Source organism: Anolis sagrei, chromosome 1 (assembly GCF_037176765.1).
Source record: "Anolis sagrei isolate rAnoSag1 chromosome 1, rAnoSag1.mat, whole genome shotgun sequence".
Taxonomy (NCBI): Eukaryota; Metazoa; Chordata; class Lepidosauria; order Squamata; family Dactyloidae; genus Anolis; species Anolis sagrei.
Window position 1 is genome coordinate 23,924,716 of NC_090021.1, and position 15,696 is coordinate 23,940,411.

The 15,696-nt window shown below is 39.8% G+C and overlaps 1 long non-coding RNA gene across 3 annotated transcripts in view; it reads right to left on the reverse strand.

Moving 5' to 3' along the window:
• LOC137096008 (uncharacterized) overlaps positions 1-15,696 on the reverse strand; it is a 259,018-nt gene that overhangs the window by 229,239 nt on the left and 14,083 nt on the right. The window lies entirely within an intron of this gene.

The window sequence follows — 15,696 nt, forward strand, 5'->3', positions numbered from 1 at the left end:
CAATCTGTTCAGCGCCTTCCAAGTCGCCCAGTCTTCTGAGTGCCCAGGGGGGAGTCTCTCATCTGGTATCACCCATGAATTGAGGTGCTGGGTTTGGGCCTGCCACTTTTGGACTCTCGCTTGCTGGGGTGTTCCAGCGAGTGTCTCTGTAGTTCTAAGAAAACTATGTCTTGATTTAAGTCGTTGACGTGCTGGCTGATACCCAAACAGGGGATGAGCTGGAGATGTCTCTGCCTTGGTCCTTTCACTATTGGCTGCTACTTCCCGGCGGATGTCAGGTGGTGCAATACCGGCTAAGCAGTGTAATTTCTCCAGTGGTGTGGGTCGCAGACACCCCGTGATAATGCGGCATGTCTCATTAAGAGCCACATCCACTGTTTTAGTGTGATGAGATGTGTTCCACACTGGGCATGCATACTCAGCAGCAGAGTAGACTTATAATGAGAAGACATGTCACACAAGAGAAGACAATAATGTTTAGTAAAGTAGAAGCCCACAGGAAAAGAGGAAGCATTGAAAATAGACTCAGTCAAGAAAGTCTGCAAGAACTGAGTAGGGCTAATGGCAACTTGGAGGTCTCTCATTCATTATTTGTTGTTGTTCATTCGTTCAGTCGTTTCCGACTCTTTGTGACCTCATAGACCAGCCCACACCAGAGCTCCCTGTCGGCCGTCACCACCCCCAGCTCCTTCAAGGTCAATCAAGTCACTTCAAGGATGCCATCCATCCATCTTGCCCTTGGTTGGCCCCTCTTCCTTTTATTTTCTCCAGCATCATTATCTTCTCCAAGCTTTCCTTTCTTCTCATGATGTGGCCAAAGTACTTCATCTTTGCCTCTACTATCCTTCCCTCCAGTGAGCAGTCGGGCTTTATTTCCTGACGTATGGACTGGTTGGATCTTTGTGAAATCCAAGGCACTCTCAGAACTTTCCTCCAGCACCACAGTTCAAAGGCATCTATCTTTCTTTGCTCAGCCTTCCTGTGCCGCCCCACCCAGACACTATAAAATTAAAACTAAGATGTGCTTCTCTCTTTGTCTGGGTGAACTGCTGGTGTCTTTCTTAGAAGCTCAAGATTTTCAGCAACGGAGGCCAATCCAGGTTTTGAACATCAAACAGAATATTTATTTCTCAAAGTCTTTGGCAGACTTGGCACAGCTTTTGAAGTTACAAACAAAACAGTAATTTGTGGAACCATGTAGATGTTCTTTCCTTTCCTTTTCCTCCAGCTGCTAAGTTAACTTCCCCCCATGGTAGAAAATCCTGGGACACTCTACCCTATCCCTGAGCTGCTATGGTTAGAAAGAACAGGTCTTTCCCTATCTAAGCTCAAGGTTAGCTTTGGAGATGAAGTAATGAAGTCTCTCTCTCTCTCCATGACTCAATAGCTCAATATCCCAATAACTATTTCTCTATCTATCTATCTATCTATCTATCTCAATATGTTTCTCAATAAACTTCTCTATCTATCTCAATAACTCAATTCCAATTCTACCTATCTAAATTTCTCAATTGCTATTCTATCCTATCTATCTATCTATCTATCTATCTATCTCAATTTCTCAATTGTACTTACAATGGCTTGTCAGAGCTGCCTTAGCTTGACCTAACAGCACATCTGAGGCCTTTTTTCTATACTGAACGAGGCAGGGGAGATTCCAAAATGGAGAACTCATCCCCAGGAAAAAGGGTGGTCACTAGACCCAAAGAGATACTTTTCTAAACCAATAGCTGCAAAAGGCCTGTAGGCTGGCTTTCCAGCCTCTGTTAATGTTAACTTTCAGGGTGCAGCTGAGACTGTAGCAACCCTGGGGAAATGCAAAAGAATGCTATCCCATGCACCTAAAAGGCAATGCAAACCAAGCTCTTGGAAGACGGAACACTTCCCTATGGTCCAGCTCTCACATCCGTAGGTGACTATGGGGAATACCATTGCTTTAACTATGCGGATCTTCGTTGCCATTCATAGGGTCACCATAAATCAATGTTACTTGACAGCAGTTAACAACAACAATCTGATGCAGACTAAATCTTATCAGCATGAGGAGTGCTGATACCTAATCCACAAACCCATGACTTGCATTTCAAGGCAAGAACTAATGATTGAATCGTAGTGTGACATATTATGACTATCAGTTATGAAATGCCTCTTTTGGTGCTTTTGCTTTTAATCACTGTACTCAGATAAGTAGTTTGGTCTAGTTATGCACACAACTTGTATCATGACCAAGACGGTTTTAAATGGTGTATTTTAATATTGAGATAAATGTTTTTAATGTTTATGTATCCGTATATGAATGTTTGTCCCAGCATTGAATGTTTGCCATATATATGCTGTGCTCTGCCCTGAGTCCCCTTTGGGGTGAAAAGTGTGGAATTTAAATGTTTTAAATAAATAAATAAACAAACAAACAATCACTACAAAAAATGTTAAAAAGAGTTAAATTTTAAATTTGGCTGAAATGTACAAACAAAGACTTCAGGTTTGTTGTGTACTGGGATTTCCTCAATGAGAGTAATAGGACCCGAGACGCAGTGAATGAGTCAATGGGATTCCTGCTGCAAGTCAATCAGCAACTTTGAAAAAAAAACTTTAAATCTATTAAAAGAATAAATAACAGGGGAGGAAAGAAAGGATCCGATTTCACAAACCTGAGCACCACAGTATAGCTTCAACATTACCAAAAGTTTAGAAATCAGAATTAGAGGCCAGGAGTAAAATGGGGTTCGGTGACTCTGCAGCCCTACGGAATAGATTAAGATGTGGTTAGGGAAAGGTTCACATTTCATGTTAACTATATAAGGTCAAATACCCCCTTTCTTTCTGGGAGCTTACTCTTAGTATTTCTTGTGCTGGCCTGAGCAGTACAAAAGGAAGCTGGGGATAATGGATAAATAGCAGGAATTGTTTGTTTGCTGTTGAGGGGGACGGGTGGTAGTAATTTCTTATCATTACAGCTGTCAACAGAAGATATCAATCTTACTCAGGGTAATTGTAAAACCATCAGTTGATTAAATAATCCATTCAAATTTCCTCATGAGTCATAACAAGTATTTTAAATCCAAAAGCCAACTTTGGTCATTTTTAGGCAATATGTGTGTGTTTGTGGGATGATAAGAAAACACTTTTTTCTGATGTGTAAGTGAAGGACACTACTTCTAAAACAGCACCTGTGGCCTGCACTCTTTGCACTGAAAATTACACATTTCAAAAATCTGTTGATCAAATAGCTAGTTGATTAATGTGTAAAAATGATTAGTATATAGATCAGTGTTTCTCAATCTTCCCGATGCTGCAAGCCCCTTAATACAGTTCCTCATGTTGTGGTGACCCCCAACCATAAAATTATTTTAACTACTACTTTATAACAGTAATTTTGTTACTGTTATGAATCGTAATGTAAATATCTGATATTTAGGATGTATTTTCATTCACTGGACCAAATTTGGCACAAATGCCCGATGCGCCCAAATGAGGATACTGGTGGGGTTGGGGAGGGATTGATTTTGTCATTTAGGAGTTGTAGTTGCTGGGATTTATAGTTCACCTACAATCAAAGAGAATTCTGAACTCCACCAACAATGGAATTGAACCAAACTTGGCACACAGAACTCCCATGACCAACAGAAAATACTGGAAGGGTTTAGTGGGCACTGACCTTGAGTTTTGGAATTATAGTTCACCTATATCCAGAGAGCACTGTGAACTCAAACAATGATGAATCTGGACCAAACTTGGCATGAATACTCAATATGCCCAGATGTAAACACTGGTAGAGTTTGGGGAAAATAGACCTTGACATTTGCAAGTTGTAGTTGTTGGAATTTATAGTTCACCTACAATCAAAGCACATTCTGAACCCCACCAATGATAGAATTGGGCAAACTTCCCACACAGAAACCCCGTGCTTTGAAGGGACTCACTGGAGTGGGCATTCCTCCAGCCTCGCACTCTCTCCCTTGCCCGCACATGCGCATCACGCTGCCATGCACCAAGCACTCCTGCTCTCCCCTCCCTGCTTAAGAGTCTCAGAAAGAGCCCTCCCCTTGGCTGAGAGGCTGGCCAATCACAGCAGAGGAGGGCTTTTGGTGAGAGGATAATAATAATAATAATAATAATAATAATAATAATAATAATAATCTTTATTTTTACCTCGCCACCATCTCCCCAATGGGGACTTGGGGCAGCTTACATGAGGCCAAGCCCAGAAATGCATTACAACAAAATGAAACCAAAACACAAAATAAACACTACAATAAAATAAATAAAACATAAGAATACAATAAAATAATGCAAAATACAGTAATAGATAAATCACAATCAAAGTGACTGGGCCACATGTACAAGGCAAAATGATAAAAACTCAGGATGAGATAGAAATGAAAAACAAATAATTGTGAAGGAGAAACTCATTGGAAACAGAGTAATGGAGACAGACCTTCAAACAGGCAGGGGGAAGTACAGTGTGGGGACAGACATTATGGATTAGCCATCTGTTTCCAAAAAGGAAGAGAAGGACAAGCAGAGATCTTTAGCCTTCTCTGCCAAAGGGGTTCCTAAAACTATCAGAAATATATGTATTTGATAGACTTTGGCGACCCCACTGAAACCCCCTTGCGTCCCCCCCAGAGGTCCTGACCCCAAAGTTGAGAAACGCTGAGTTAGCTGATCTATGTTTTAAAATAATTAGCATATAAACAATGAAATACTGTAGTCCTACTTTTAACACCCCACTCCCATAATATCTGGACAGCTCTTTGGGCCATGCTGAAAATTCTGCATTTTCTTTCAATGGAACCCTTAATCCACATCTACCTTTCCAAACTTTACAGCTCGGCTAGGTTTAATAACTGCCAAGAGCTGCTCTCTTTGCTTATCCCATATGAATCTTACCTGGCACCTAACTCTTGCCTATAATCTTTTCTTTGGTTGAATTTCAACAGCATTAAAGCAGCGAACACTTTGATGCTTTTTACAGCTGTAGTTCTGTACCTTCTAGCACAGTGAAATGGCTCAATGGTTTTTACTGTCTGGCTAAACCATGCGTTGCTTTTCTACAGGAGCTGTAGAAGATGAACTAAATTGTTGGTCAGGCAGCACCTAATCTTATTTCTGGCCTTTTTCCTTTCAAAAGTCAACTACCGCCTGTTGATTCCCTTGATAAAGTGGAAGGCTGCATAATAATAATAATAATTATTATTATTATTATTATTATTATTATTATTATTATTATATCTTTATTTATACCCTGCCACCATCTCCCGCAATGGGGACTCTGGGCAGTTTACATGAGGCCAGGCCCAAACAACAAATTACAGCAAAGTAAAACCAAAACCACAAGCAACAAGCAACAACATCATAATTACATAATAATAAAATAAAAACATATTAATACATTAGCAATATAAAATTACAATAATGGAGCCTTTAGATCAGTGGTTCTCAACCTGGGGTCCCCAGATGTTTCTGTCCTACAACTCCCAGAAATCCCAGCCAGTTTACCAGCTGTTAGGATTTCTGGGAGTTGAAGGCCAAAAACATCTGGGGACCCCAGGTTGAAAACCACTGCTTTAGATGGAGAGGCTCAGCCAAGGAAACCATGAAGCTCAGTCTGCAAGAGCCGAGTAGAGATTTGATAACAGGGTGACTTGAAGGTCTTTCATTCGTGGTGTCACCATAAGTTAGTCAACTCGATAGCAATTCAGAGCAGCTCCCTTCATCCCTGCAGAGTTACTATTAACTTCCCCACATCTACATTTGCAATAAGAAGATTAAAAAAGCATGTGATGTATTTAAAACTGGATTAACTGGGATGCAAGAATAGCCTTGCTAAAGATTGTTATGTGATAGTTCACAATCTTACTCCACATCGAATATTCACGACAAGTACATAACATAGATCTTGCTTGGAAAGCAGTATTAATATGTAATCTTTGTAAGGCCATTAAATGCTAATCAAGGTGGCCAATTATCACATTCACACTTGGCTCAAACAGACAAAAGTTCTTTCTCCCACCCTGGAAATCCCACACAGATATATAAACCTAACTTGCCTAGTTTCCAACAGGCCTCACAACCTCTGAGGATGTCTGCCATAGATGCAGGTGAAACATCAGGAGAAAATGCTTCTGGAACATGTCCATACAGCCCGGAAAGCTCACAACAACTCAGTGATGCCGTTCATGAAAGCCTTCGACAACACAATCATTGTTTATTTATTTTCCTGCTTTCTTTTTTATTGGGATTGGACCAAAAACTGCCATAGATTCCTCTAAGGCATCGACAGCATTTCTGGAGTTGGTTTTTGAAAGGCACCAAACCCCCAAAATTTGAAAAATGAGTTATAGGTGGCAGTAAATTATTAGCTAGGAGTAGAACTACTGTATTTTCTGGCATATAAGACTACTTTTTAACCCAGGAAAATCTTCTCAAAAGTCAGAGGTCATCTTATACACCAGGTGTCGTCTTATAGGGTGAGTGCTGAAACTTCCAAGCCAGACTAGAGAATCTGCAGTCGCCACATATGGTGGGGGGAGCTCAAAAAACGGCTGTAGCCGAATCCCTGCCCATGCAGTGACTATATGAAAGCAGCAAGGGTGGCACTGTGTAAGAATGGTAGAAGAAAATCCACTCACCAGGATTCGTGGAAAGAAGTGATTTAATGTAGTCCTGATGACGAGGTGAGGGGGTGCCTCACCGGGAAGGTGTAATTGAAGGGCGAAGCAAGCTGCAGGAGTCAGTGAAAAAAGAGATAGAGCCCAGAAAACACTCCTCTTTCACCTGTCTGGCCCGCCCTTGTATCCATTTACCATACCTCCTTCTCTGCCTCTCAGATCTCACTCCTGAGGACTGCAGTAAAGCAGCGCAGGCACGCATGTGCGAGATCTGAGAGGCAGAGAAGGAGGTACGGTAATAGGAAAATTACCACATTGAAATCTAATCTGATTTAAAAAAAATATTTGGTGTGCGTTGGAAGAGGGGTAGTCTTATAGGGTGAGTATATCCCAAACTCTATATTTTAACTGGAAAAGTTGAGGCGCATCTTATATGCCCAATCATCTTATTCGCCAGAAAATACGGTATTATGTACAGATCAAAACTATCAAAATATCAATTATAGGTACAGGGCTTTAAAACTGCATTTTATATCAAAATAATGCATGTCATCAATGGGGATTTTTCACCCCAATTCCTAAGAAATTTGTTCAGATGGATTTGGGACCTTTTGGAAACAAGTTTTATATTTATCCATCTTTTCCTTCTCCATCTGTAGAGGGAGAGGTCGATTGAAAGGTGAGAGGAGAGTTTTGTAACACTACCATTAGGAATTCTGGCTTTAAGAACTCTCAAGACCCAGTTCAACACCAAATGAAAACAGATGTCCAAATTACCTTCAACCTGACTCGAATTTTCATGCTGCAAGTAATCTTCAAATACTTAAAGGAAACCAAAGAGGATGATGGAGGAGATGTGTGAGAACCTTCCAAATAGAGATGCCAGGTTATTAATTGATGCAATACCGGTGATTTTAGTAGTGGTTGTTGTGCAGATATTGTGAGGTTAAGTTGGTTATCTCCAAACTATCAAAAGCTTCAGCTACTGATTTCTGCAGGCCAAGCTTCTGTTTAAAGCACAAGAATAAGACAGAATATCCCCCTCTTTTATTTTATAAAATAACTCTGTGATACTTTGCCTCTTCAATTAAAATCTATTACATTTAATATTTAGAAGATTTTTTTTATTGTTCAGTGTAATTTTATTTGTAGCAGCAACAGAAAAAAAAATCTCCTGCTTAGTAGTGAGGGAAGTACTAAGTTTCAGACAAAACTAATTTTTTTCAAAGCACTCCAAACGCAGAGACGATAATTAACTTATTACTATTTTGACCTGTAACAGCTGCTACATTTCTTTCCAAAATAAATAACTCACCATGAAGCAAAGGTATAAGCTTTCAAAACAAACCCCTTTTCTGTTGGAATCTAAATCCTTCACACTTGCAGTAGCAACATTTATTGGAGTCTTTTGCAATTTAGACTTTTTCATTGTCATGTCACAATTTCAAAAAAGAGGAGGGAAGGAAGAATTTACTCTATTTCTACCTCGCTCTTCTCACCCCAAAGGGAATTCAGAGCAGCTTACAAACATGGCAAAATTCAATGTAGCATTGCAATCTAAATAAACAAATAGACATATAGAGTAATAAAACAGGCAAAAGCACATATATACAATTAAAACAATAAAAAAACCAGATTAAAACATAGTGCCTACACCCATAGCCGTGATTAGTGCTGCATTCCATACCACACTATTTCCCAAAGGCCTGGTGCCATAGCAGGTCTTCAACTTTTTCCTGAAAATGAGGATGGAGGGGGCCAGCCTAATGTAATTGGAGGGGGAATTCCATGGCAGAGGGGCCACCACTGAGAGGGCCCTGTCTCTCATCTCCACCAATCGCACCTGGGAGGGGGTGGGATCAAGAGCAGGGCCTCCCCAGCAGATTTTAATGCTCTAACTGGTTCATAGGGAGAGATACATTTGGACAGGTAAGAATAGGAATTATCTATTAAAATTATAGCAATGTTTGAAGATTCCTTCCAAAATATTTGCTTTCACTCACCTACTCTTATCTTGTCTACATCTCCACAAACTATGCAACTCTGTGCTACTTATTTCATAGAATCATAGAGTTGTAAGAGACCATCCAGTCCAACCCCCTGCCAAGAAGCAGGAATACTGCATTCAAAGCACCCCTGACAGATGGCCATCCAGCCTCTGTTTAAAAACCTCCAAAGAAGGAGCCTCCACCACACTCTGGGGCAGAGAGTTCCACTGCTGAACGGCTCTCTCAGTCAGGACGTTCTTCCTAATGTTGAGATGGAATCTCCTTTCTTGTAGTTTGAAGCCATTGTTCTGTTTCCTAGTCTCCAGGGAAGCAAAAAACAAGCTTGCTCCCTCCTCCCTATGACTTCCTCTCACATATTTATACATGGCTGTCATGTTTCCTCTCAGCCTTCTCTTCTTCAGGCTAAACATGCTCAACTTCTTAAGCTGCTCCTCATAGAGCTTGTTCTCCATATCCCTGAATTTGTTCATTATTTGTTCATTCACAGTCTGTTTGGATCTTACGGCAACCAAAAGTTGTCAGGTGTAGTAAAACACAACCAATAGAATATTGTGTATTTAAATCAATTAAAATGATGCAGTACTATACCTGTGCGCATTGTAGAGATCCTACTGATTTTAAAGAGGCTGACCCAGTTGAATTAATATGCGTGTAGATATGTAGATATAATTTTTATCATACCTTTGTCCTTGTCCAGAATCAAGGTAGCAGCTGCCATACAGTAGCTGCAGAAGCCATCAAGTAAAATGCAACACCAATTTCTCTGTTAATTGCTAAAAGAGAATACAGTATTTCTGAAAAGTTCCTTAAAATAGGACGGGTGAAGCTAAGCTAGTTGGAAATAGCAACCTTCCAAGCTTTCACTATTTGCTTGTTAATGAATATATTTGCTAACCTGTATTGTATGTATATATTAATTTGCCAGTTTGATCGACCTCTTTAGTGTGGGAGGGACTACAGACATATGATTGTACTAAGCGTGTTCAGACTCAAGACTCCATTTTGTTATTTAATATGCTTTTGGACTTCAATCAAAGCAGGTGTCTTTTGGATTTAGGCAGGAACAATTTACTATATGTTTGCTTTGAGAAGCAGTGAGTACAATTATACGGTTTGGACTTTTATAAAAATGTATGCTAAAGGACTTTGGACTTTGGACTATTGATTAAGAATTATGCCCTGTGTTCTCAAGACAGAGAAACTACATCCCATCTATAACTGAACTTTAATAAGACATGTGCCTGCATGCTAAATTAATACAAGATGTTTGTGAATAAATAAGATATGTTACTTTTTTTAAAGAAGACTTTGTTTTTGTCTCTGAGTGTATATTTTTAAAATACGAGGATTCAAGGGAGAATATATGTTGTGCAGCTTCGCACCCTCCTGGGCCTTTCCAGAACAACACTGATGGCGGCAGTAAGGGCAGAGCTAGGAATGCCCCCAGTAAAAGCTAAGATCTTAATGATATAATTCAATTACTGGTCAAAAATAAACCAGATGAATCCCAGTAGACTTCCTCGCCTATGTCTAGAGGATCAAGTCCAGAGTGACCAAAAGTCATCATGGATAGTGGCTCTAAATAATAAGTTGGCTAAAAATGACCTGCCATTACAATTTCTGAACGATGGAAGACCTAGGACAAAACAAGTGCTCATGCAACGCACTTGAGATACCTATGCTCAATTGGACCTAGCAAGCATAGGTAAGTCTTCTGCCAGAAGGTTTTTGTTGTTGATTATTCGTTCAGTCTCTTCTGATTCTTCGTGACTTCATGGACCAGCCCACGCCAGAGCTTTCTGTCAGCCGTGGCCACCCCCAGCTCCTTCAAGATCAAGCTGGTCACTTCAAGGATACCATCCATCCATCTTGCCCTTGGTCGACCCCTCTTCCTTTTTCTTTCCATTTTCCCCAGCATCATTGTCTTCTCTAAGCTTTCCTGTCTTCTCATTATGTGGTCAAAGTACTTCATCTTTGCCTCTACTATCCAATGAGCAGTTGGGCTTTATTTCCTGAAGTATGGACTGGTTGGATCTTCTTGTGGTCCAAGGCACACTCAGAACTTTTCTCTCAAAAGCATCTATCTTCCTTCACTCAGCCTTCCTTATGGTCCAGCTCTCACATCCATAGGTTACTACGGGGAATACCATTGCTTTGACTATGCAGATCTTTGTTGCCAGTGTGATGTCTCTACTCTTCACTATTTTATCAAGATTGGTCATTGCTCTCCTCCCAAGAACTCAGCATCTTCTGATTTCCCGGCTGCAGTCTGTGTTTGCAGTAATTGTTGCACCTAGAAATACGAAGTCTGTCACTGCCTCCATGTTTTCTCCCTCTATTTGGCAGTTATCGATCAGTCTTGTTGCCAAAATTAGAAGGTTCCTCAGCTCCTCCTCGCTTTTGGCCATCAAAAGGTTTTTAGCTTCCCACAAAATGAATATTCATTTAGAACACTATCTGACTATTCCACTTCCATTACCCTTAAGAAGAATATAAACTAGGGCTAGGTTTGAACAACTCAATATTATGATGCAAACTGGACTGGACTGTAACATCCCAAGAAGTAAGAGATTCTACATATGGAGAGAACAATCTGTGGAAGTTATCAAACTTTTCTTGATTGACCGTCCACCATATACTGATCTGCCATACGGATATTTACATCCAATATTATCCAATTTTAGGTCCCCCAACAGAAATGACCTTCTGACATTCCTCTTGCAAGGACAGGAAAGATCCACCATAATCAGAGTAAGCCTTTTTATTCTGAAAGCTATCAAGAAAAGAGCACACTTTCTGAAAGAAGAATCAGGAAAATAAGATGCTGACTGTAAATAGAAGGTCAGCTGCCATCCTCTCCTATTTGCCTTGTCTTTTACCCATGTTGCATTTTGAAATGGTCATATGACTGGTCAAATAAATAAATAAATAATAAATATTATTATTACTGCCAAACAGCTCTTACTGCCTCAGCATTGCCATCACTCGGAAATGAATTGAAGGCACACACACAAACCACCTCTCAAGTATAGGAGGTGAAATCCGGCTTCAACAAACCAGATGGAAAAGCTATAAGAGGGGCTGAACAAAGAATAACAAAAGCATACATTACAGTGTTAATATGCTACGTTCAACTATATTCTTTTATGTTAGATGGAACAATGGCGAAAACATTCAGCCTGCCATAGTACAACTCCGAGTGCCAGGATGAAAACTTAACTGCCAAAACATTTACCCAAACTTTTTACTGTGCTGTTAAGATGAGAACTGCAGTTTGACAAGAAAAACATATACAAGTGAAGGTGAAAACATTACATGCAGTGTCACAAGCAAATCAAAACAATTCTTTTGCTTTTAAAAATAAGTCTTCTTAGTTATTAACAGTTGCAAGCCATCCAGCTTTCATATCTCCTGGGCAATCTGACAGTAATGGAAAGGGCTCCCTCCAGAAAAAGCCTATATTGCATGATCTCAGCATAAATATCAGAGATTGTGAAATTTAAGAACATCCTCCCTATGGAATCCTAAATAGTATATTATTTTCTTAAAGCATGTGAATAAAAACAAAATAGGGATGTACCACAGAAGCTGTCAGTAAAACAGACAGATATACTAAGAAAATGTTAGTGGGTGTGAAATATTATTTCATGGCAAGGTCCTGTTTTAATAAGCCCAATGAAAAGCGGCCATAAATTTCAGATTTCTAAGTTTTTTATTTCAAGCCAAGTTTCAACTTTCTTTGTATATCCTAGGCTTTGATATTGGATCTCAGCAGCAGGAACAGGAAATATGAGTGGCACGTATTCACTATTTTCACACTTTTTGGCAATGTCAAAGCAAGAGCTCCCCTGTGGCATGGGCTGTTCACATCTATCACAACAGGAGAGATGTGCGATACACTGGCTGGTTTGGTGTTGGAACACAATATACTCCATACTCCCTTAATTTAGAGTATTTTTAAATGCCAATTGGAAAACATGAAGCATGGGTCTCATGTGGTGCTACCAGAGGCGGCCCTAAGTAATTTTAAACGGTAAGCAAACAGTATTTGCCCCCCCCCCCCAAACCAATCACTGATATATATTTTCTGTTCGTCGTGGGAGTTCTGTGTGCCATATTTTGTTCAGTTCCATCATTGGTGGAGTTCAGAATGCTCTTTGATTGTAGGTGAACTATACATCCCAGTAACTACAACTTACATATGTCAAGGTCTATTTTCCCCCAAGAGCGCCTCAAGAGCGCCCCTGGGCAAAATCAACTATACTGCAAATGCTTACTTGCGTAATGGGTTGAGCCACCCCTGGGTGCTACACAATGATGCCAACTTCATATTCCCATAGTGCAATGTTATATTTATGAATAGACCTGCACTGTGGAAAAATGAAAATATAGTAGAGTCTTGCTTATCCAACATAAACGGACCGGCAGAACATTGGATAAGCGAAAATGTTGACTAATAAGAAGGGATTAAGGAAAAATCTATTAAACATCAAATTGTGTTATGATTTTACAAATTAAGCACCAAAACATTGTGCTTTAAAACAAATCAACAGAAAAAGCAGTTCAATACACAGTAACATTATGTAGTAATTACTGTATTTATGAATTTAGCACCAAAACATCGCAATGTATTGAAACAGCTGTGGATCCGGGCGGGAGGAAGACTGCATTGGATAATACAGAACGTTGGATGAGCGAAGGTTGGATAAGGGAGACTCTACTTTAGTAGCAAAGGTGCAACCAGCTGAATGGTGTATATGCTTATAGAGCATTGCTATCAGAATATCTACCACCAATGGGAGCAACGCAATAACAGCAATTGCAAAAGGCCAGATGGACCAAACACTGTTGCTAGGTTAACTCCCCTCAAATACATTGCACTATGGGAAAATAACACAGCAGAGCTAGCAACTTCAGCCATGTGGGCCTGGCTGGTGTTCCTGCTAATACCATACTGGGAAACCCAGTAAGCCTAAGAGAAGGAACCTTGTATGTTTGCCTGGGAGGCTAATGAAGGAGATTTTCTCAGTCCAGGCCTGAGCTTCAGACTTTGCTGCAGAAAACTAAAGGAAGGGACCATGATTCAATCATCCTATTCATTTCACGATGATACTTCTCACAACTCATTCTTTCAAGAGTTTAAAAAATTCCCTTTTCGACTACTATAATTGTGAATATAGCAGGGTACACCAAAGGGTCCAGGGCTAATTGTTCAGAAGTGATTCTGACAGGTATCAACCCTTTTAATGTCTATCTTTACTTTTTAAAGTACAATTATGGTGACAGAGGGAATATGACGACTTAAGAATACTAAAGGGAGAGGGAGGGAAAATATAATTTACATCAGTGTAAACTAGCATAATGCCATTAGTTTTTGTTGAATTACTTGGGATTTATGCTTGTAACACTTGGAATATGGTTTGCTGATTTGTATTTATATCATAATAAAATACCCTTTAAAAAAACCTTAAGAATATTAAACTAAAGAAAAGAAAAACAGAGAAGATAAAAGTGGATGGTGAAGCGATAGTTCCCCTGGTGGCCGGAATTCAAAAAGCATACTCCCATGAAGCTGGAAAGTTAAATAGCCTCTGTGTCTCTGTCTATATATGTTGTGTGTCTAAGGCATTGAATGTTTGCCATGTACGTGTGCATTGTGATCCGCCCTGAGTCGCCTGCGGGGTGAGAAGGGCGGAATACAAATACTGCAAATAAATAAATAAATAAATAAAATGTAGGCACAGCCTTCATGCACCAAAACCAACCTCCTCTTTAAAAACCTTACTTTCTTTGTTTACAGCAGTTTGCACTTTCATTACAAATAGGCAAAAGTTTATAATTTGGGAATAAATAATCTTACAAAGCCTGGACGTATCTGGTGCCAACAATGTGCTGACAATAAAATAGGCAAAGTATCTTTTAGCTTGGCAACATTTATTTATAATTCTTATATAGCAGCCAAAAAGCTTTGTTTTTGTTTGCCTTCAAGCCATTTTCTGTTACTGATCATTCTAAGAGATGTTTGTCAAAATATTTGTTCAGAAGGGGGAGACCCTTGCCTTTCCTTGCCTCCTTCTGAAGCTGAGAGAGTGTAACTTTCCTAAGATTACACAGTGGGTTTCCATGGCAAGGCAAGGATTTGAAACCTGGTCATAGAGTACCATCATTGAATAACAACAACTACTACTACTACTACTACTACTTTATTTATTTAAAACATTTATATTCCACCCTTCTCACCCCGAAGGAGACTCAGGGTGCAGCACAGCAAATATACGGCAAACATTCAATGCCGGAACAAGAATACATATGGGTATACATAGACGTTAAAAAAAATCAAAATATTAAAATTCACCGTTTAAAACCATCTTGGTCATCTGTGTCAAATCTAAATTGGCCTGGTAAAGTTTCCTATCGCTGCCTTATTGCACTGTCCCAAAAGCTTGGTCCCACAACCAAGTTTTTACCATCGTTCTGAAAGACAGGAGGGAGGGGGTTGATCTGATCTCACCAGGAAGAGAGTTCCATAGGAGGCAATCACCGAGAAGGCCCCGTCTCTCATCCCCACTAGTTGCACCTGTGACAATGGCCAATGGAGAGCAGGGCCTCCCCAGAGGATCTTAATCTCTGCGATGGTTCATAGATGGAGATGCATTCGGACAGATAAATTGGGCCGGGGCAGTTTATTTATAACCCAACCTATCTCCCCCAACAAGGGATGGCAAACATTCAATGCCAAGAAACAATACAAAATGAACAAATAGCTCCAAATTCAGAAAAAACCATCCTGAATGTAATGAATCTTCTTGAAAAGAATGACTTCCAATAGAAATTACCACAGTGTCATCCAGGAGGACCTAGAAAATTCTCAAAGAAAAATATCCCCTCTAGAAAATTTTAGGTCCTCTAGGACAACTGTGTGGTAACTTCTGATAGAAGTGTATCATAAAATAACCTGGAGAACTTAGAAAATTCCTAGAGAGGACTTATTTTGTGAGATGCTGGTAGGTGAAACCACATGTACCTGTTCCGCAGACACAGATGTTGTACTATAGTCCAGTATTCAAAACACT